The sequence below is a fragment of the Salmo salar genome, chromosome 05 (assembly GCF_965601325.2).
Source record: "Salmo salar chromosome 05, fSalSal1, whole genome shotgun sequence".
NCBI lineage: Eukaryota > Metazoa > Chordata > Actinopteri > Salmoniformes > Salmonidae > Salmo > Salmo salar.
Genome location: NC_138295.1, coordinates 49,409,025 through 49,418,018, shown reverse-complemented (window position 1 = coordinate 49,418,018; position 8,994 = coordinate 49,409,025).

Here is an 8,994-nt window from a genome sequence, read left to right as displayed (position 1 = left end):
TGGCGAGATCATGGAACGGGCAGTCCTTCCCCGGGAGGAAGAGCAGCTCCGTCTTGCCGAGGTTCAGCTTGAGGTGGTGATCCGTCATCCACACTGATATGTCTGCCAGACATGCAGAGATGCGATTCGCCACCTGGTTGTCAGAAGGGGGAAAGGAGAAGATTAATTGTGTGTCATCTGCATAGCAATGATATGAGAGACCATGTGAGGATATGACAGAGCCAAGTGACTTGGTGTATAGCGAGAATAGGAGTGGGCCTAGAACAGAGCACTGGGGGACACCAGTGGTGAGAGCACGTGGTGCGGAGACAGATTCTCGCCACGCCACCTGGTAGGAGCGACCTGTCAGGTAGGACGCAATCCAAGCGTGGGCCGCGCCGGAGATGCCCAGCTCGGAGAGGGTGGAGAGGAGGATCTGATGGTTCACGGTATCAAAGGCAGCAGATAGGTCTAGAAGGATGAGAGCAGAGGAGAGAGAGTTAGCTTTAGCAGTGCGGAGAGCCTCCGTGACACAGAGAAGAGCAGTCTCAGTTGAATGCCCAGTCTTGAAACCTGACTGATTAGGATCAAGAAGGTCATTCTGAGAGAGATAGCAAGAGAGCTGGCCAAGGACGGCACGTTCAAGAGTTTTGGAGAGAAAGGAGAGAAGGGATACTGGTCTGTAGTTGTTGACATCGGAGGGATCGAGTGTAGGTTTTTTCAGAAGGGGTGCAACTCTCGCTCTCTTGAAGACGGAAGGGACGTAGCCAGCGGTCAAGGATGAGTTGATGAGCGAGGTGAGGTAGGGGAGAAGGTCACCGGAAATTGTCTGGAGAAGAGAGGAGGGGATAGGGTCAAGTGGGCAGGTTGTTGGGCGGCCGGCCGTCACAAGACGCGAGATTTCATCTGGAGAGAGAGGGGAGAAAGAGGTCAAAGCACAGGGTAGGGCAGTGTGAGCAGGACCAGCGGTGTCGTTTGACTTAGCAAACGAGGATCGGATGTCGTCAACCTTCTTTTCAAAATGGTTGACGAAGTCATCCGCAGAGAGGGAGGAGGGGGGGGGGGAGGGGGAGGAGGATTCAGGAGGGAGGAGAAGGTAGCAAAGAGCTTCCTAGGGTTAGAGGCAGATGCTTGGAGTTTAGAGTGGTAGAAAGTGGCTTTAGCAGCAGAGACAGAGGAGGAAAATGTAGAGAGGAGGGAGTGAAAGGATGCCAGGTCCGCAGGGAGGCGAGTTTTCCTCCATTTCCGCTCGGCTGCCCGGAGCCCTGTTCTGTGAGCTCGCAGTGAGTCGCCGAGCCACGGAGCAGGAGGGGTTGACCGAGCCGGCCTGGAGGATAGGGGACAGAGGAAATCAAAGGATGCAGAGAGGGAGGAGAGGAGGGTTGAGGAGGCAGAATCAGGCGATAGGTTGGAGAAGGTTTGAGCAGAGGGAAGAGATGATAGGATGGAAGAGGAGAGAGTAGCGGGAGAGAGAGAGCGAAGGTTGGGACGGCGCAATACCATCCGAGTAGGGGCAGAGTGAGAAGTGTTGGATGAGAGCGAGAGGGAAAAGGATACAAGGTAGTGGTCGGAGACTTGGAGGGGAGTTGCAATGAGATTAGTGGAGGAACAGCATCTAGTAAAGATGAGGTCAAGCGTATTGCCTGCCTTGTGAGTAGGGGGGAAGGTGAGAGGGTGAGGTCGAAAGAGGAGAGGAGTGGAAAGAAGGAGGCAGAGAGGAATGAGTCAAAGGTAGACGTGGGGAGGTTAAAGTCACCCAGAACTGTGAGAGGTGAGCCATCCTCAGGAAAGGAACTTATCAAGGCATCAAGCTCATTGATGAACTCTCCAAGGGAACCTGGAGGGCGATAAATGATAAGGATGTTAAGCTTGAAAGGGCTGGTAACTGTGACAGCATGGAATTCAAATGAGGAGATAGACAGATGGGTCAGGGGAGAAAGTTATATCCAAATAGCGGCGTTTTGTTCATGCGTTCAACACACTATCCGAAGGGTAACGAAGGGTGATGCGCGGACGCGTATCGTGACAAAAAAATTCAAAAAATTCCATTACCGTACTTCGAAGCATGTCAAACGCTGTTTAAAATCAATTTTTATGCGATTTTTCTCATAAAATAGCGATAATATTCCGACCGGGAGTCATTGTTTTCGTTCAAAGACTGATAATCTAAAATGGACTCTTCACGTGCACGCGCACGCCCGTCTCATTGTTCTCAGATCGACCACTATCCAAATGCGCTACTGTTTTTCAGCCATGGGCTGCAAAGTCATCATTCAACGTTCTGGCGCCTTCTGAGAGCCTATGGGAGCCTTAGAAAATGTCACGTTATAGCAGAGATCCTTTGTTTTGGATAGAGATGACAAAGAAGGCCAAGAAATGGTCAGACAGGGTACTTCCTGTACAGAATCTTCTCAGGTTTTGGCCTGCCATTTGAGTTCTGTTATACTCACAGACACCATTCAAACAGTTTTAGAAACTTTGGAGTGTTTTCTATCCAAAGCTACTAATTATATGCATATTCTAGTTTCTGGGCAGGAGTAATAACCAGATTAAATCGGGTACGTTTTTTATCCGGCCGTGAAAATACTGCCCCCTATCCATAACAAGTTAAACAGGTCAACATTCACAAGGCTGTGGGGCCAGACGAATTACCAGGATGTGTACAGGATGTGCGGACCAACTGGCAAGTGTCTTCACTGACATTTTCAACCTCTTCCTGACCGAGTCTGTAATACCAACATGTTTCAAGCAGATCACTATAGTCCCTGTGCCCAAGAAAGCGAAGGTAACCTCCCTCAATGACTTCCGCCCCTTAGCAGTCAAGTTGATATTCATGAAGTGCTTTGAATGGCTGGTCATGGCTCACATCAACACCATCATCGCAGAAACCCTAGACCGAATCCAATTCGCATACCGCCCAAACAGATCCACAGATGACGCAATCTCAATCGCACTCCACACTGCCCTTTCCCTCCTGGACAAAAGGAACACATATGTGAGAATGCTGTTCCTTGATTACAGCGCAGCGTTCAACACCATAGTGCCCACGAAGCTCATCACTAAGCTAAGGACCCTGGGACTAAACACCTCCCTCTGCAACTGGATCCTGGACTTCCTGACAGGCTGCCCCCAGGTGAGGGTAGGCAACAACATATCTGCCACTCTGATCCTCAAAACGGGGGCCCCTCAGGGGTGCGTGCTTAGTCCCCTCCTGTACTCCCTGTTCACCCACAACTGCGTGGCCAAGCATGACTCCAAAACCATCATTAAGTTTGCTGAAGACACAACGGTGGTAGGTCTGATCACCGACAACGATGAGACAGCCTATGGGAGGAGGTCAGAGACCTGGCAGTGTGGTGCCAGCACAAGAACCTCTCCCTCAATGTGAGCAAGACAAAGGAGCTGATCGTGGACTACAAGAAAAGGAGGGCCGAGCACAGCCCCATTCACATCGACAGGGCTGTATTGGAGCAGGTCGAGAAGTTCCTTGGTGTCAACATCACCAACAAACTATCATGGTCCAAACACAACAAGACATGCATGAAGAGGGCACGGCAAAGCCTTTACACCCTCAGAAGACTGAAAAGATTTGGCATGGGTCCCCAGATCCTCAAAAAGTTCTACAGCTGCACCAGCTAGCGCATCCTGACCAGTTGAATCACCGCCTGGTATTGCAACTGCTCGGCATATGACCATTAGGCGCTACAGAGTGTAATGCGTATGGCCCAGTAAATCACTGGGAACAAGCTTCTTGCCATCCAAGACCAACAGTGCACTCCGCTAATATTGGCACCCTTGGTAAACATGAGCAAAACGGCTGTGAAAAAAGTGTCTTTGCTGTTTATCCTCTTGGTCTTTCATTCAAAATATTCACAAAAATCAAAACTTTAATTGAAGTAAAATGATTGAAAAAAAAATAAATGTGGAAGAAATTAAATAAATATTTTTCTCCGAAATGTGTGGCACAACTATTGTCACCCCTAGAAAATATTATGAGTCAAATCTAACTGAAGTATATTCTCATTCATACTTTTTTTCACATTTTTAAGGTCACCTGAGTGATTACGAATACTCAAGTGGTAAGCCATGACTTCCTGTTTCACTGGGGTATAAATATGAGGTGACACACATGCCAAGTTCACATTTACATTTTAGTCATTTAGCAGACGCTCTTATCCAGAGCGACTTACAGTAGTGAATGCATACATTTCATACATTTTTTTCCCCCATACTGGTCCCCCGTGGGAATCGAACCCACAACCCTGGCGTTGCAAACACCATGCTCTACCAACTGAGCCACACGGGACCGTGTGGCTCAGTTATCCATCACAATGGGAAAGACCCGAGCATGCAATTATGATGTGCGACAAAGGTTGTTGAGCTGCACAAATCAGGAAATGCAATAGGAAAATAGCTCAACGTTTGAAAATGCCCATTTCCACTATCAGGGCATTAATTAAGAAGTTTAAAGCATCTGGAGATGTTAACAATCGGCCCTGGAAGATGACGTGTGTTTATATCAACCCCACGCACAGTGAGAAGGATGGTTCGAGTGGCAAAAAAATCTCCAAGGATCACAGCTGGAGAATTGCAGACATTAGTTGGGTCTTGAGGTCATAAAGTCTTCAAAACTATGATCATATACCACCTACATAAGCACAAGTTGTTTGGGAGGGTTGCAATAAAAAAGTGTTTGCTGTCATCAAACAACAAACTCAAGCTCCAAACGTTACTGGACCTTTCAATGGGTTCTATGGTCAGATGAGACCAAAAGAGAGATTTTTGGAAACAAGGTGGGTTTGACATAGACAGAAAGATAGCCATGCAGAAAAGTACCTAATCCCCACTGTGAATTATGGTGTTGGATCTTGAATGTTGTGGGGCTGTTTTTCTTCCAAAGTCCCTGGACAACTTGTTACGATACATAGTATCATGGACTGGGCCGGGGTTGGATCTTCCAGCAGGACAATGATCCAAAGCACACCTCAAAATCAACACAAAAATGGTTCACTGACCACAGAATCAAGGTTTTGCCATGGCTATCCCAGTTCCCTGACCTAAACCCCATAGAAAACCTGTGGGATGAGCTGAAGAGGAGAGTCCACAAGTATGGACCTCGGGATATATGAAGGATCTGGAGAGATTCTGTATGGAAGAATGGTCTCAGATCCCTTGCCATGTGTTCTCCAACCTCATTACGCATTACAGGAGAAGACTCAGAGCTGTTTAATTTGGCAAAGTATTGAATGACTTTATTATCTATGCATTGTTACTTTACCCCTACCTACATGTACAAATTACCTTGACTAACCTCCATTGTTGGTTAAGGGCTTGTAAGTTACCATTTCACGGTAAGGTCTACACCTGTTGTATTTGGCGTTTGTGACAAATAACATTGGATTTGATTTGAAGGTACTTTTGTGCCTAACCAAAAAAAGGGGTTAAATATATGTAAAAAATATATAATTCAGGCTGTAACACAACAAAATGTTAAAAATGTCAAGGGGTATGAAAACTTTCTAAAGGCACTGTAACTTTCTTCTCGTGATCTTATTTCTTATTTTTTATTTATTGTGTATTTTGTTTTACCTTATGTTATTTTAGTAAGACATTGTTATTGATTTCTGAATTGTTGGGTTTAGAGGTAGCAAGAAAAGGATTTGACTGTACTTGTGCACGTGACATTAAAACTTGAAACTTGAACTACCCTATGCTTTAATTAACCGACAACAGCAATCAGCTGATGACTGCATCATCTCTCACTCTCCATCCCTCAAAGTCACTCTCAGCTATAGCTATACGCTTCTCATTATCACACAATAACCTCTCTCTCTGTTACTCTCTCTCTCTCTCTCTCTCACACCCCACACACAACACACACACACACACACACACACACACACACACACACACACACACACACACACACACAATATCTGAGTGGGGTAGAGGGTGAGACTGGTGACGTAGTGTGGATCTGATGGTGTGGGCAGTTTCCACCGCCTGTAGCAAGAGACCAAGATTACCTGATCAGAGGCACATCGTCCTTGTCCTAGTGACAGCGTGTGAACTGAATACAGCACAGTGGGATTCTTAAAGCTACAGTACACAGTGACATGCATTCAGAGGAGGGGGTGCTTAGCTACTACTCTGTTATGAAAAGCCCAAAACATTTTAAAATATATACAAAATTGTCATCCTTTTTTGTTATTTAATGTTTTTTCTAAATGATTCTGATGGTTTCTATGCTCAAAATACAAAACATTTTCTGAAACTACATCATCAGGGAAGGCGCCAAGTTATGCATGCCTTCCCATGCATGCCTTCATTCATCCATTAAAATTGTTGACGCGCGCGGCCGATCCTGACTCCAATGACTGTTAATGGACAGGGTCAGCATAGGCCTCGCTGCTTTGCCGAGCTGACATTTGTTACATTGAGCGAATTCCATATTTTGCACATGCATATTGCCTAAACATGTTATGTGGGTATTGCCTGGGGAAGTTGTGCAGATTTGGGCGTGTCTGCCTAATTTGGCGCTCACATCCCTTGAACTGAACAAACTTGAAGCTAGCTAGCTAGCAAAAACAACCTGACAGTATAGCATACAGCACCTCAAACAATTTTCCTAGTTAGAATAATGTAATGCGCCGTTTGGAACTTTGGAGGGCTCGAAGAGTGGAACGCCAACTACAATGAAAATGTATGATTTGGATGAAATGTGTCCATACATTGGTCTTTTAGAGCCATCTATCAGTTGTAACTGTGGATACTACATTGGTCTATGGCTGAGCTGAGTTGAGTAGTGTGTCATTTTGTCAGATGACATGAAATATGTCGCCATTAGAAGCTATCGAATGTGTTTCTTGGCTACATTGGCGTTTACATTGGTTGTTGGCGCTATCTCTTGTATGGTGAATTTGGGCTTCATCAAGGTTTATTTTTGAGTAAATCTGGCTTTCATAATAGCCAGTTCTTACCCAGCCACCAAACCTCACAGCACGTCACTCGCACACAGGCACGCATGCACGCACAGCTCCTCTGCCCTTCATTTTCTATTCATTTCAATAGTCCTCACTACAGTCATTCACAATACAGAAGCGAATTTAGAAAGGTAGCCCGAGGTACACAACCTCTTCTCTATTAATTCAACACAAACTTTTTGAGCAGGTTGCTGGTGTTGCATTATAGAAGGTACACTTTTATTCCACCTAATTTCTTCATGTTGTCCTGTATGTGTGCTTAGAATAGCAAATTCCCAGTGGTATTTCCCTAATTAGATTGCCAAAACCTTTCAAAATCTTTCTGTGCACACAGGTCAGTCTGACGGGCTTGGTCATTTGGGTTCCTCCCCCACATTATTTCAGGAGGACTCCATGAGATGAACACACACACAAGCATACAAGCACACACACATGCACCCACCCACACACACACAAACAGCCATACATGTGCGCACGCTTGCAAGCACGCACACATGGACACACAAATATTTTTAAAAATTAAGTCAGAGGTAGAGGTTTAATGTTAGCAACAGCAGCTTATAGTTGCTAAAGCAGCACTTTAAGTCCAGCGCAACACTAGCCCTTGAAGTTAACACAGGGTCAAAGTTGGCTCGATTTTTTAAAATTCCTCTCTAATCACAAATTAAATCATTTACAGCATTCTTCTGAGAATTTAGCCCAACAACGTCCCTGGTTTTGGAGGAAGATTATGTGTTCTGTCTCATTTATGGTACTAAATCTGACACAGTGTTTCAGCCCTGTTTTATGGCATTAATCTTGGTTATTCTGTGTTAGGTGTCAAACAGTCAAACAGCTGGATTGGCACTGCGCAGCAGGGTAGCCTAGCGGTTAGAGCGTTGAACTAGTAACCGAAAGGTTGCAAGTTTGAATCCCCGAGCTGACAAGGTACAAATCTGTCGTTCTGCCCCTGAACAAGGCAGTTAACCCACTGTTCCTAGGCTGCCATTGAAAATAAGAATTTGTTCTTAACTGACTTGCCTAGTCAATGTTACTGGGACTCTACAGCGCGATAACATGCTCCCGTTATCACCTGTTCATTCAACAACCAGAGCAAGGTTCACTAGACCCTAAATAATTTGAGCTATGTCAAGTGAACCTGAATTACTTTTGTGAGAAGACAACAAAACAATCCAGAGTGTTGTGTTTAAAATAATGAAAGCCCTGATCCAAATCAACCCTCGTAAAACAGATCATACAAAATGTGTATCAGTGGTAAACAGCTAGCTGGCTGAATCCATATAAAAAGACCCAACTCATTACATTCAAACCTGTATTGATTGATAACACTGAACAGTCACAGAAATGTGATCAAATAATCACTCATGGCTTTATCGATAATCTGCAAAGCTGAAACATTATTGACCGCTGACTGGACAGGATCTTTATTAAACATGCCCCTACACTGTATCATGTAATTCCTCCATAAGTCCATTTCACTGGAAAAGGGAGAAAAAAAAATCCTGGAAGACAACACCCACAAACAACAGAAACTTCCTTCATGTAGGCCTCATGATGCAATACTAGGGTGAGGGAGGCACTTGTAAAACAAAAAATGAAACCACACTTTCTATGGAATCAAGTTGAAACTTCCTTTTAAGTATACAAAGTGAAAATGGGCCAGAACCTGGTGGTTAGCCACTACCTGAATGTTATTTGAACGTTATTCAAATACAGGTCTCATTAGTCATTTCCTGGAGTGGGCGGGTCAGCCTTTCCATGTTGTTCCGTGACTAAGCAATTTCTTAGTACCAGTGTGCAGTTTACCTTACTAAACATGATTAATGGCCTACAGTAGTACACAGGCATGCTGACGCTGACCAACTCAAGAGGAAGAAGGAAGAGATGGAGGGAGGAGGATGAATAAGAGGAAGATGTCAAATAAAATCCAAGACAATAGGCTCCCTCCTTCCTCCCGCTCTCTCTGGGGTTTATTTTAAGAGAGAGCCACTGCAAATCTTTTCTTGGTGGAGGTAGAATGCATGAAATGACA